This window comes from Aulonocara sp. 'chitande type north' Nkhata Bay, linkage group LG23, assembly GCF_057382095.1.
Source record: "Aulonocara sp. 'chitande type north' Nkhata Bay isolate Kocher_YH1m ecotype deep benthic linkage group LG23, A_spYH_male_GT1.1, whole genome shotgun sequence".
NCBI lineage: Eukaryota > Metazoa > Chordata > Actinopteri > Cichliformes > Cichlidae > Aulonocara > Aulonocara sp. 'chitande type north' Nkhata Bay.
The window spans coordinates 20,267,338-20,282,794 of record NC_141365.1 but is presented as its reverse complement, the minus strand read 5'-3'; the positions used below and the strand labels follow the sequence as shown (position 1 = coordinate 20,282,794).

General features: G+C 38.6%; 1 long non-coding RNA gene across 2 annotated transcripts; it reads left to right on the top strand.

The window, feature by feature from the left end:
- The first annotated feature begins 9,713 nt into the window (after positions 1-9,713).
- LOC147301589 (uncharacterized) lies at positions 9,714-14,010 on the top strand. Of its 2 annotated transcripts, none has more exons than XR_015127295.1 (4): positions 9,714-10,049; positions 11,124-11,228; positions 11,961-12,118; positions 12,545-14,010. It is a non-coding gene; the product is annotated as an uncharacterized LOC147301589 (long non-coding RNA). The 2 variants fall into 2 exon arrangements; XR_015127294.1 differs by having other exon boundaries at positions 12,542-14,010.
- Positions 14,011-15,457: the final 1,447 nt, after the last annotated feature.

Below are 15,457 nucleotides of genomic sequence, written 5' to 3'. Positions count from 1 at the left end.
AATTATGGTTGAGTGAGTTTGGCCAGTGTTAACTTTTCATTGTTAATTCTACTCAATTTAGTGTCAAAATTAACAACAAAATGTTTAAAAATTTTGCAAAGCTCTCCAGCGAGTAGTGCGGTGCTCTGAACGGATAATTGGAGGTGAGCTTCCCTCCCTCCAAGACATCTACAGGAAGCGGTGCCTGAGGAAAGCGGGGAGGATCATCAAGGACTCCAGTCACCCCAGCCATAAACTGTTCAGACTACTTCCATCAGGAAGGAGGTTCTGCAGCATCCGGTCCCGTACCAGCAGACTGAGAGACAGCTTTTTCCATCAGGCCATCAGACTGCTGAACACGTCATAGACACCTCAGCTTCACTACTGGAACTTTAACATTATGCACTCCATACTGTACAGTAATGCCACTGTTTTGCACATGTCTCACTCTGTATATTTTATTTTATTTATTTTATATATTCTATTCATTGTTTACTCTATTTAATTTGTAAAATATGTGTACACACACACACACACACACACACACACGTAGAAAAATATTTAGTATACACATCCAGAAATGCATATACTATTATATATTGTACATATATTTATTAGTTTCAGATGTAGCCATTCTTGTATTTTGCTTGTTTACAATATTGTATTTTGCACAACTCTGTTGCTTGTGAAGCTCGCACACAAGAATTTCACTCACATGTGCTGTACCAATGTACCTGCACATGTGATGTGACAATAAAAGTGATTTGATTTGATTTGATTTGATAAATATTTAACACTGAGGGTTATTCACACTGTTCAGAGTAATATGATTACACTTTATAGAGCTCATTTTACTCCAAATTTAGTTTAATAACACACTGTGTAATAATATTTCTTTTTATTTCTCTGTAGTGTTATTTTTTTCATATTTATCATATGTTGCTATTTTACTAAATGGCTGTGATTTATCCTATATTATGGATATAACAGCAAACATACAGGTTATAGTAAAAGCATTTATTATGTTGAGAGGAAGGGGCGCTGCTCTTGTAGCGACCTGCAGCAGGTGTATACTGGCGTTTGTATACTGGCGTTTGTATACTGGCGTTTGTTTACTGGCGTTTGTTTACTGGCGTTTGTTTACTGGCGTTTTCTTTCTCTTTTTGTTTTTAACTTTGTTTTAACTCTGTTCTTAACCGTGGTTTTAACTTTTTATGAGGGTTTTTTTTTCCTGAGATGGAGATCTTCTACACCTTAGTTTTATTGTTGTTGGCGATATTCACCTGGAGTCATTCACTCTCACTGACAATCACTTATACACACGAGGAACTACTTGGATTACGGTGGTCCTGTTTGTCTATGTACGACTCTTCTAATGCTCGGACAGATGTGATTCTTTGTGAGGATTTATTTGCCCGGTCAAAGACTAATTTTGGAAAGCCCCGCTGCTTAAGAAAACACGGAAAGAAAGGCGGTGTGTGGTTCTCTTGATAATAAAGGTTGTTGGAGTGTTCAGTGGATCCAAACACAGACGCAAGTAGAGTTTAAATGAAAGTGAGTTGTTTCTTGGCTGATTGCAGGAAAGTCTAGAAAGATAAAAAGACATAGACCAGAAGGGGTAACTGAGAAACTATAAACCACTGAAACATAAAGCTAGAGACCACGTCAGAACTATAGAAATTGAACAAATTGAATTCATTGGAATCGTTAGTCTCCTTGCTTATAGATCATGCTCATTGGTTCTTGCACTTTCGCTAGAATCAGTTTTTTTCAGTTGTCATCAGGAAAATAGCAGAGCAGTTTACAGAAGAATATGGACATTATTTGCGGAATTTTTTTTTTTTTTTTTTTTTTGCACAAAAAGACATAATGCTAAAGCCAAACTGCATCCAGAACAGAAAAAACTGTGTTATGCTGCCAACACAACTCTTTGCAAGCGCATGTACACACACCATGCTAACTAAGGAGTATTATTCTTTTAAAAATAACTTTTAAAGTAAAACTGGACGTTGCACACTTTAACAGGGAAAACACAGACACGTGTATCAATGTGATATGGGAGGACTGACACAGTATAATTCAGTCCTCAAAATTATTACAAATTACTCTCAGTGGTGGGAGAGGTGTTTTCCTCTAAATATTTTTTATTGGTCCAGTATTTTTTTTTCTACTACGAGTCCTCAAACTATTGTGGAAGTTTTACACAAAACCATTTTCTTTATTTTTTATCATCTTAGTATAAGTGTCTTCTGTACTGACGCCATGTTTTACAGTTCTTATCAGTAGTCATTGGAGTATTTGCATGGACTTATCTCTCCATAGTATGAACACAAACTCTTCAGGCCTGGTATAGAAGTGGTTCCATCACGTTTCACTCCTTAGATAATCATGACTGATTAACAGTAACAGTGTCACGTTAGAGGGAAGTGAGGACTTAGGTGTGGAGCTCTTGATAGCTAGACAATGTGTTTTATTTAAGTGCTCAAACAGTTCACAACATGACAAAAGTCCAAAGTCCAAATTGTGCTCTTCTCCTGAATCCAAGTGGTAGTGTGACTCCATTCACTCGTGACAATAGAGTGACCGTGCTTCTTCGCTCTAACCCATCCACTCCGTCCTCAAACTCCTAGAAAAGGGGGACAACACACAACAGGGGAGGAGGCTTTCCAGCCAACACAACACTACTTTTGCAGAGCTCACTGTTACTACCAGGCTTAGTGCAACAATCCAGCACTGACTGTCACCCGATCACAATGTTAAATAGCTCTGCCCAAGATGGAGGATGATTGGAGGAAGCTGGATGGAAAATTAGGCGCAGGTGTGCCGTCTTCAGTGCAGAGATGCTTCCGGGTCAGAGGACGCTGAGCCCTCACTCTCCCGGAAGCGCGAACTTCAGTAAAAAAACAAGCAGAAATTGAAACTCCAGTAGATTTGGGTCTCAGAAATCAAGAACTGCCTGTGAGAAAACATTGAACTTCAAGTCAGTTTTCTCTTCTTTCAGTTTTCTTGCTGTGAATGTTATATAAACTATTGTAATACAGACCTGCATGCATGAATATACATTATACGTGTTACTGCAATAAAGAAAGTTAATGCATGCATTTATGTTGTTAGTTTTCTTTAATTCGACTAATATGCATGCTAAGGAGCTTCAAAAGAAAGTTACTAGATTTCTTTAAGTTTCTTGAAGACATTTCACCTCTCATCCAAGAGTCTTCTTCAGTTCTTAAACCAAATGGTGGACAGTCCCAGATATTTAAGCCCTCTTGGGAGTTCTCCCTTAAGAGGATCAATGACCTACTATCAATCATGTGACTCATCTCATAAGCTAAGGTTACAAAAAGGCATGGATCATTATCAGCAGAGGTTTCAGGTGAAAACATTGTGTGATCTTACCTCACCCTATCACGTGACCTACTGAGGTCACTTGATGCAAGATGTGAGTGGGGGCTGAGGTGCCTGGGAAAGGATCTCAAAACTAGATTGTAGGGTGCAGACAATTTGGTCGTAAGCCACCCCTTCTGTTCATGGATAGGTATTTACAGTAGACATAGATGGCCTCTTTCAAACCATCTGTCTTCTCTGTCCAAAACACTAGCATCCTTCAAATAGTGACCTTTATATCCCCTTTTCTGTGAGTACGTATACAGCACAGTTGACCATAGTTTCCAGGGTTTTCCATTAGGACATAGTACCTGTCAACAGGAACTAAAATAGTACCTGCTCAGCCAGGGTTCCAGGCAATCTGAGCAGGTACTAAAATGTGATATTGTCAGACTGCATGCCTCTGATCTGAGGCAAGTTGATCCAAGTGGGTAATAATGGAACAGGGAGTTTGCTTTCTTACTAATGGCTACTTGAAAGCACCGAACCCATTGGCAAACTTAACAAGCAAATTAAGGATTCTTAACATGCACCAGACCCAATATTCTGTGAGTGGTAATCAGTTTATTTACTCATTAGGCCCTTTTATGTTTGTTTATCACTTTATCTACAAGACCTGTGAACTTGTGTTTGATGGGAGTTGTTGCAGCAACTAACTGTATTGTTGCATTATGTGTTGAGGGTAGCATCCACGTAATAGTTAAAGCACTCTTGTAGATGTCCTTTTGCTACCAGAAGGATTCTGTTTGAATGTGTTATTTAGGATTTTACATTCATGTAAATTACACAGTTTTATTAAACTGTAAGAAACAATAAATGATGTTAACAGCTTGTTTGTAGCGAAGGTGGGAGAGAAATATATAGACAGAGAACAGGAAGGGGCATGTATGAAGGTGTTGTCCCACTCCTGAAATTCAGATAAAATATTTTCAATTTGCAATGTAATTACAAAAGTTTTGGGTGGGGTTTAAATATTTGAATCAGGAATTACAGTAGATGAATGTGTTTTTATCTAGTGTTTAAAACACATTCCTGCAACTTTGTGGAAATAGTTTCAAAAAGTGAAAAAACTGTGTGTGGAAATGAGTATCATCAGAGGTCAGGGGTTGCTCTGCACAAGTATAGCTTTGATTAAGTTGTTTGCTCCTCTGAAAATCCCCTGAAATCAGTCTTACTGGGTCACACTAACAACACAGGTCCAGGTTCTATTCTCACTTTTTTGCTCGTTCATCTGCAAAAAACTTCACCTCGGGAACATCGGTCGGTTCCTGCTTCAACAATATCTCCAGTCAAAGTGAAGGGCTTTGACTTTCTTCTTATAAACTGTGTCTCCCAAGGGTTTTTTTCCTTGCTGCATCTTCATTTTCCTCCTGACATTCTGCTGATTTTCAGATGAGTGTTCGGGAATGTTTCCAAAAGATCACCATCAGGCCAACAACAGGATAACTGCTAGGATGTTCTTGGAAGTCTGTGAAGAGAAGCATGAGATAACGTTTTTAAACTGAAGAAAATGTCAATCTGAGGGACCTACTTGACCAACTTGTGTGCTGATGACTGCTGTTTGACCCACTTTATCTTTAGAATAGTTTCACACACATACATACTATATGGCAACATTAGCTGGTCAGAGGTGCTTTTGGCAACTTTCAAGTTAATGTCCCTTTCTTTGAATTCATCCCATTCTCTTCAAGTATTGCTGATGATTAATTTCCACAAATGCATTGTAAAAATCAGACTATCATCTATCAGTAACAGATCACTTCCAGCCATCATCAGTTATCATTGATCAGTTATTTACACCCAGCTGAGATCACCACACTACTTTAACCTTCAGATTTACTGCTAATATTAAATGTTTTCCAGAATTAATTAAAACAATGAAATATTTTCATTTCACTTGTTTGATTTTTGTCTACTAAAGAGATTTCGTGATGCTCCAGATTGTATCAAAGAGTTCCCCAACTTTTTCTACAGCTGTAGTCATTCCACCTCATACTGGCAGTCATGATGACTACTGACATTTCGAGGTGAGTATGATAAAATTTATAAACACACGCAAACAAAAAAGAAGGATTTGAAAATGCTTTAGAGAAATGCTTAACTGTGACAAGCAGAAAGTCCCTCAAACTGGCAGTTCTTACCCAACCTGAGAAGCTTAATCACTTAATAAGAGCTCAACAGTCACAGTAACTGAACTGGATCACATCCAATGAATTTCATTTTCGTTTTCTTTTTCCAGTGAGCCGTTCATTTCTCTGCTATTCAGACTTTCTATTATATGTCCCAGTCACTGGCTCTCAGCAGACTCAATGAATGGTCATATTTAGATTATTTTCTAAATATACTTACAGTATATGCTGAGCTTTCTGTAGAGCTCAACACATAATTGAGCTCTACAGGAAAGCTGCTGCTGTTGGCTTGGGTGAATGATTTTATCTCACCAATATTTACCCAAAGATTTCACCAAGACTTGGCAAGTAAACTCAGTTTGTCAGTGTTATAAAGTGGTTGCCAATGTCATACATCCGTTTATGTCTGCAAAAAGCCTCTAACCTGAGAATGGAAACATTTCTGCATTTTAATAGTGGAAAATATACATATTTACATATTTTTAAATGTTTAATCATTTTTACATGGACAAAAATAAGTACATGAGACCACACGGATCTTCAGAGACAGAAAAAAATAACATGAAATTGTCATAATCTGAATCTTAAAGGTCCCTGGATTAACATCATCAAGCTCTTTAACTTAGTCATTCCTGTGTGTTTGATGGCATGCTTATGAATAAGAACTTTGGTCACATAGACTCTGAACTTCTAGTTATTTCAGAATCAGCTTCACTTCAAATACAACAATTTGATCAAATATGGCAAAAATCTGAGAAAGAGGGAAACCCACCATGTTAGACCATCTCTTAAAAGCGCTCTTTGTGCTTTAACATGTTTTAACTCACTCTATCACCAGCAGCCATTATAAAGACTATAAAAACAAGATTTCAGATAGCACGATGCTCACGTTCCTCACGAGTACAGTATGAATCACAGGGAAAGGACTCAAACAGCACCGAGACTTCCTAACACAAAGTTGCACTTTTTGGGACACTGCAGGATTTTTTCTGACAGAAATGATCCATTTTTAAAACCTTTTAACATGTGTGAGGTCACTTTAGTCAGTTAATAACAGACTACAACTTCATGATGATCGTGTTTATCTTTAACCTCTAAAGCCCCAATCCTACCTGATCTCCTGCTTTTTGCCCCTGTATCAGGGGGCGTTGGGGCTTAAGAGGTTAAAAACAAAATCAGTCAGAAAGCAATATAAACCCGAATTTGAATAAGAAACGTTGTGTAAAGTTAAATTAAAAATTTTTCCATTTAAATAAACTGACAAAAAAAAACAAGTGTGATCACAAAAAGACCAAAAAGTCAGAATATGCTGCATAAAATCAAATATGTCTGTTAGGACCTTCAGATTAAATGTAATCTGTTTAAATACATGACTATAAACGAAGGACCAAAATCTCAGCATTTCAATCTCTGAATAGTTTTAGTGATTCAGTTTCTTTCAATAAATGGTTGTGAATGTCTTATATATCCTCCATTTATTAACTCTGTCCTGTCACATGCCCATGTCAGTGTGCGTAAGTATGTTCTTTGTTCTGAAGGCACGTTTTACAGCCTTGGTCAGATCCATCTTTACACCCTGTGCAAAAACCTCAACAGCTCATCTCTTCGCAGTATAAAGGCAGATCATCTTTAGATGACCATTACAGATAAACAGCTGTGTGTGACCGTTGTCCTCTTAAAATGAATGAAGGTGTTGAGCTCAAGGAGCTGGGGTTTTTTGTTTTGTTTTGTTTTACCAAATTGCATAATTTACCTATTTTTGGCCAAACAAGCAATTTCATGTAATATTCTTTGTTTCCAATAGGGGCGTATGATGGCTTACTGCACTCCAGTAGACCAAAAGAATGACACAGTTTTGACCAATGACTGTATAAACGATGGACGACGCGACACCGCCTCCTCTCATTGTGCAAAAATGAAGCCAAAATGTCCCGCTTGTGGAGGCTGCCATCTTGCATTTTTGGAGCCAGAGTCTGCGCAGTAGTGACTTGAGGTGGAGCGACTGCGTCACGCTCCTGCCCACACACCCACTGGACATGACCGCAAACATTCCCCCTACACTTTTTAGCCCGGCTGCTCCATTTTTTTTGCTGATGGGTTTACCGCAACTGACGACTTGTTAAATTAAGGTAAATACAACCACGTCACTGTTATGAAAAAGACACACAGCTTAACATCTTATAGTTCTGCAACATCTAAAATCACTCTGTTGTTAATTCATTTGCTAGATTAGCCGCTAGCATGCGCAATGTGTTGGGGGCTTGTTGCTAGCTAGTTAGCGATGCTACACACCTGTTACTCTAGTCTGTATTATGTAATGATTCAGCACTCCTTAGGTTTTGTTATACATTTTTAGACAGCGATAAGATCAGCTACACACTCCACTGAGGCCCTGAGTTACTGCTAATATCAAAAATGTAATGCTGTCCTTTGAGATTTTAGCATTTAAGACTGTGAGTGTAATGGATCTAAAACTGTTTAAATCTTCAGAACCGTCTACAGTCAGGTAACACGGAAACTTTAAAAACAGCAGCAGAAGGTTTCAGTAGTGTAGTCTAATTTGTTCTTTTCATTTAATAATAGAGTCTATATTATATCAACAGCTACATTCACCCTGGGGAGAAACTAGTGAGGCAGACCATGAGGACTAAGCTGGGTTTCTGGGTCCAGAGGTTTGGAGAAACGTCTTTCCTTTCTTTCATCATCTCAGCTGTCCTGTGCCAGATGTTCTGTTGACCCACTGAGAGAGGCTTCATTTAAGAAACACCAGGAAGACCGAAGCTCATGGCATTGATCAAGTGGGACTCATCTTCACCAGCAGCTCCCTCACAGGGAAATCGTCAGCACTCCTCTGTAGGCCCACCCCAGAAGATGGATAAACCCAGCATTTCATGAACACTGTGATGGAGACCTTTGGTTTGTGTAACGTGTAACATTATAAATACTCGGATACTCTCCAGAGTCTCCGCACCTTTACATAAAGATATTATATTCAGTCCTGTAGAAAGTTAGATATTTAAAAATATATGATCCTCTCTGGTTACTCTGGTATGAATAACTCTGCATCACTTTATGGTAAATAACACATTATCTGCAAAAAACTGAAAGAATTCCAGATGACAAGTTTATAATTCAACATACAAGTGACGACCTTTGACCTTCATCAGGTTTTATTTAATTGTGTCAGAGAAACTTAAATGTGCTCTTCATGCAGCTGAGTACATAAAGTGTTTAAAATGGAAGCTGTGCAGGTCTGAGATCTGCAGCTCTCTGAAACACCAAACAGGTCCTGTTAATGCTGATATACAGTGACACAGCTACATGGGTGATTAATCCTTTTGACTTTTTGTCTTTAACTTTATCAATAAAACAGCTGCAGCTTTCACTGACAGCACATGTGGTACTTTAACCTTTGTACTATTTTCATCAGTTAATTTTGCAGTTAACATGTGAACATGTTGGATGATCTGTCTGCTGTCATTGGGTGGTGCTGAGGTCTGACTCTGAGGGCAGCTCCTGTAATCACAAAGAGAACAGAATCATCACAAACTGAATTATAAAGTTTATCTCTTAAATCTGAAATAAAGCTGATCCTTCTGTCCTCACACACTCAGGATCTTTAGCTCTTCTCTTACATTTTTTTCAGTTCTACAGTTTAATCCATAGTTACAGATTAATGAGGAGTTACTGAGGTACAAGCTTAAAAAAAAAATTGGTGTTACTGTCTTTACACATGTGGAGACTGAAAACATGCTGTTGTTTGCACATATTTAATAATCAGCTCTGCACAGGAGCTGAAGCAGAGTGCAGCCTGTTGCTTCTACAGTATAACACTTGTAATGAAAGTACAGTAACGATAATTAGTGACCGAGCAGCCCGGGACGTTTCTCTTGATTTCTTTAGTCAGGGTAAATTCATTCACCTGCACGGGTTAGCTAAACGAACTTTACAAAACAAGTTTCCCCGACAGCCGAGTGCTTATCTTCAGAGGTGGGTAGTAACGAGTTACATTTACTCCGTTATATCAACACGTTCTCACTCCCAACTCGTCAAACGTGTGACGCATGGTCAGGCTCCCTCTGCTGCACTTATGGACGCGCAGGGTACCCCTCTCGCGTCGGGAATTGACGTGAAGGGTCCTCCGATTGAAGAGATTGCCGCGGAAGTGCCTGTTGTCGGTATATTTAAACATTTTCCAAATCACATTGTAGTGACGTATACAGAACACAATAAATTATATAATGTAAACAACTACCGGTACCTGAAAAACAGGTAGAACGATACTTTTGTATCGTTTATTGCATTTACGGAGTGAGTGATGTATGCTGGGTAATGGCACAGCTAGCTACTGGGTGACTTTATTCACCCGCTTCGGCTGTTATCAGTCCATACAATGGGCGTTATTAGCACAAATCAGTCCCATAGATATGGGCCATCTCCTGCTAGATTGTTCAGAAGGTTGTTCTCATCCATCCAGATGGAGGATCACTAACAGGAGCGTGGAAGACTCCAGAATCCACTCTGGCTGGAATCCGGTGGATACAGCAGTGTTTACAGGTAAGACCATTTAAACGGACAGCATTTATAGAATGACTATTAAAAGTCAGCGAGTGTCAGTAATGTTAATGTGGTTATGTTAGTAATACACCGAGTGCTAATATAACAGCTTTAAGATGCATTTGTAGATATTATTACGTGTTTTACCGTCTTTATGGTGCTAGCTTAAAGTTACGGTGTAAACGTTAGCCTATATTGGAGTAAAGCTGTTACTGTTTAAACGATGTTAGCACAGAAATATTAGCTTCTGTCATGACTGATGAGGTTACTAGTTAATAAAGTTTTCAGTAAAGTGATTAATCGCAGCCACAGATTGACAGCAAATATCTCGATTAGCTTCAGTGCATCTGTAATAAATATGTGCAAGTTTCAGTGCTTCGTTAAAACTGTATGATACTTATACTGACCCAGGGTCAGTGTAAAATACAATCCTAGCTGTGTGAACAAAGCCTGGCTCCTTTAATCCTGCATGACAAACCTCAGGATGCAGGTTATTATTATTCTTTCCTGCTGGCACACCTGTCACACCTGAGAGTCAGCTAGAAACTTACAGTGACGTGGACATCATGCAAAGACTGCCAGACTCTGTAATACTGCAAATGATCAGTGACTCAGGTTAACACTAAACTTTAAACGGCACCTCTGTCTCTCTGTGTGCTGAACATCTAGGGTTGAGTCAGGCTGCATTGACTGTGGGACTTTAATGTGTTAAAAGCAGGTTGAAGACGGCTCAGAAACATTTGAAGATTAAAATTTAGCATTATGGCTGCTGGTGGTTTGTAAAGCCTCTACTCAGCTGTATTTTTGTTACTAATTTATGTTTGTTGTTGTTTAACACAGATTTCAGAAGAGCAAATATGCTTAATAGTTTAACTAGATGTCATTTGTCAGTGTGGGACTGCTGAGTCACCTGAAGAACTCATTTCATTCATTCTCCACATGATGTTCATTTACAGAAATGTTTCACAGGAACTGATTTCTCCCAAAGGGTGAACTAGTGTGTTTCCATAGATTACCTCTGTATGAATGTACTTCTTAAATGAAGGCAAGTGTTTGTCCTTTTTTGTTCCTCAGGTACAGTACGTGATATCAATGGCAGGCGGTCAACACTGGGGGTAGACAAGAAGCAGACGTACTTCCAAGAGGGAGCTGCAGTGAGGACACAGCCAGGTCACTGAGGTCAGAGATCAGAATCTGAAACAGCTCAGGTTTATATTTTAGAGGTTATAAAAATCAAAATGTATTATTTAAAGAAACCTTTAAATAATAGTCATAATTATGATTATTATAACAAATATATAACATTTAAGTGGATTTTCTGTTGCACATATTGTGTTAGCCCTGCAATAAACTGGCAGCCTGTCTTTGTCCTGTATCAGCTGGGATAGGCTTCATCCTCCCGCAACCCTGAATTGGATACATTGTATTCCAATTATGTAATCTGATCATTTACAAACTCAAGGTATCTAATCAAAATGTAAGTAATAATTATAAAATGGGAAAGCAGAAATAAGTGTGACATAAATGTAAATGTGTGAGCTGACATAGAGGACAGCTACATGCAGTCTGAAAAACCTTTGTTGTCAAGTTTACAGGTATATCAGCACGAGACATTCTTACATAGAAGAGACGTTAAAGTCTCTAACTCAGTGAAGCATTATTGGTCCCGTCTGTTTGGATAAATATAGTAAGTTGATGTATGTGCATTTATTGACACATTTTCTTAAGTGCTTATCCAGCTCAGGATCACAGTGGAGCTGCAGCTGGATATGTTCAGTAAATAAACCTTACAAAAGTTAACAATAAACCTGCATCCATGTACGTTGTTGTCCACAGGATGAGAAAATCTAACTGGAAGACTGTGGAACATGTTAATAAATGTTTGTGTGTTTATGCCTGTGTCTTTCACAGGAGGCGCTGGAAGGTTTCCCTAATAGTTCCTGGTGAATCAAAGCAGAACCATAAAGATTGCTGGACTGTATGATGACCTTACCCCTGAGCCGTCATCCTGTTAAAGGAGGAACCAGTTAGAAGCTGTTTTCAAAGTAGCTGAGCAGATTTCATCTCAAGTAAGCGATTAACTGTTTGTTCGTTTGTTCTGCCACTTAAAGAGCATTTAAGGACGTCTTTTGAGTGTCCAGTTGAATTAATTCTACTGGCTCTCATGGTCATTTGTTATTATAGACATATTTTTCATCTTCATCCAGCTATTTAGTAAATTCTATCTATTTAGTAATATCCGTCAGCTATAAAATGTAATATAAATATAAAAATATCTAAATATCTCCTGCCCTTTATATTTTAATGATGTAAGTCTGTTATCGTGTTACATTAGCATTCCTCACATATCAATGAGATGCTGTACAGTACAATCCTACTGACACAGCAGAGGGATAACGACGGCTATTCAACATCGTTACACGACACATTCGAGCTGCATGATGCAGACAAAGTGACTAAATCATCTTTTTTGTGGTTTATTGTCTTCAAAGCAGCAGAAAAAGCTGATGGCAGAAGATGTCAGAGAAGAACTTCAGGCCGTGGACTGAAAAGGTATTTTTTTCTTGTTATCAAAAGACATTTGGAGTGGCAGCTTCTACAAGTGGTTGTGCTAAAGTAAAGCTTACAGTCTAAGAAATCACAGTGTTGATATTCAGCACAAAGAGAAAAGCTCACTAGTTTGAATTTATTTACAATCATAGTTTTATAAATTCTGACTGTAAACAGCTTTACAGCTTTGATATTGTTTGACACTCGATATCAGGTTTAATTTAAAGGTTTCTGTGTCCCAATGAGCCATTTACACTGACCAGTGTCAGTTTAACTGTAACACATTCATTATTTAGTTCCAACAGAGAAATAACTGAATGTAAAAATGGCAGCCCTCAGGCCAGGTTTATAGAGATATATGCATGCATTATGAAATTTATGTATCCCAGATAATTGTTATTCATCTAGTCATGGCAGACCTACCTCTTCCTCCCAAGTTAACTGCAACCCAAAAGAACTAGTGGGGCTATTTACACACTCACAGCCAGTGTGGGGTAAAAAGAGCCACCAAAAAGCTGTCAGCCACAGATGTGCTATAAGAGTTAGAAACTCTACTTATGGAGAAACTTTCTAAGTCTAACAGAGGACAGGTACTCCTGCCCAAATAACATGATATAACCCCACATACAGCCCAGCCATAAAATGAACCAAGTCATTTAGTTAAAGACAGCATGGGACCAAATGCCTGCATCAACCTGACATTTCTTCCTCCTGAATTAAATGAATGAATGGATGAAAGTTAAATGACTACAAACCTAAAGCCACTAGTTCCCACACTGGAGCTCCCTGACACTGTGTGTTAACCGTATTTAGCTTGTGTCAACAGTTGTAACAGGCTAAGCCACCTGAGACACTGCATTGAATTTGTTCCTGTCTTAATGATTTCAGCTGACTGGTTTCAGCTCAGATGTTCTGCTTTTTCCTTTCAGTAGATCAAAGCAGCTCGTGCTCCTTCTGCTTCCAATTTAGAAGAAGAAGAAGAATGCTTCAGCGAAGTGGCGTTCATGGTCTCAGTGAACAGTCACGGTCACACACTGCATGTGGTTTTAAAAGCAACATGTCTGTTCACCACAACAATGGAGATGTGTAATATTAGTGCAGCTACGGTTTGTTCTTGAACATCAGTTCTGTTTTCTACTTTGATCACTTAGACCAAAAAAGTGTTGTTTTCAGATTCTTTCTTTTACATCTATAAACCACCTGTTCATTTTTTTATTACAATTAGTTTCACATAAATGTTAGTGTTTCCTTTATGATCTTTTAATGCTTACACTACACTGTACATGTCTACATTAGAGACATTTCTGTTACCTGTTTCTGTTGACTCAGAGTTGTGAAATGTTCTTTTATTTGATGCACAATATGAAGTTCATAATTTTCTTACAAATAAAACTCTAATGACAAACATGAACAGCTGTGCTTATTTCTGAGACATGAGTTTTTGAATGTGTTCATATTTAGACAGTGTGCATCTGTATGCTGAAACTGTGATGGTGAACCTGAGGTGATGGTCAACAGAAGGCAAATATATATCAATATAAAACAATATTGAAGTAATGTCTTTACCCTCTGCAGCGTGTGCATGCAATCACCTTATTCACTGTAGTAAACGTGCACCGCTAGCTCACGTGACTGACTGTCTCCATGGTTACATCGTATATTATTAGCTATGTAAACAGCTTCCATAGATACCGCCATAGCTCTCTGCAGCTGTAACACTTTCACACTTTGCAAATCATTTCACATTTTTGATAGTTATGAAGACAGAATATGTTTTTAAGGTCAAGCTAGGCGGTTGCTATGGTGGTTGCTGTGGACTTGGGTGGACCGCGTCCGATTCCTGTTATTAGCTGTCCGCCGTAGGAAGGCTGCGTTCCATTTACAAGTAGTGACAGTCTGCCGCAACTCGAACTGAAACCCCGCTTTGTTCTTTAATTATAGGCCTTTTATGGCCGTTCATGACCAGTGTTGGGTAAGTTACTTTAAAATAGTAACTTAGTTACATTACTAGTTACTTCTCTCAAAAGTAACTCAGTTACTTCAAGTTACTCGTTACTTTCAAAGTAACTAGTTACTAGGGAAAGTAACTTTGGTTTTACTCAGAATTCTCTTGTTAATGTGTTTCTTCCATAACTTTGCCAGTCTTCTAGCTTGCTTACTTGCCACAAGTGCACTGTGCCACCTACCAATAGAAAGGAAAAGATAATGTGCATATTTCCACGAGAGAAATCCCACACCTGGACCGTCATTGACTGCTGCCATGATTCTAGCCTACGTCACAGCGTCATGTGAGCCTTTTACATCCAACACAAAAACTGCAGTCGTGGTGCTTTCGATTGTACTCAGAACTCAGAAATTCTGCCTTCTGAATAGGAAGATGTAGGAAACACCAGACTGCAGATGAGCTGCTTACAGGGCTGGACTGGGACAGAAAATCAGCCCGGGCATTTTGACTAGAGACCGGCCCACCATTATAGGAAAAATCATAAAGCCTTTGAATGAAAACAAACACTGTTGTGACAGTGATGTACACTGTTCTGATGGTATATATGCATCAATCTATCAATCGTTTGTTGTAAGATTCAGATAATTATTTTTTAAAAGCGAGACATTTTAAATGAGAATAAGAAAGAAAAGTATTTCTTTGTGCCCCCCTTTCCCTGTTAATGCCCTACATGCCCCCCTGGCAACACTTTGCTAGATCTGCACCTGCACAGTTACCAGCTGTCAGCTACTTAGAAAAGGATCCTGGTGTTATTTGTCTCTCAGAAACAGTTCATAACTTCCCTTCAACTCATTCATGTCACCTAAAAGGTAAACCTGTTTCTCCATCACCTGTTCAGCTCTGGTGATTCAGT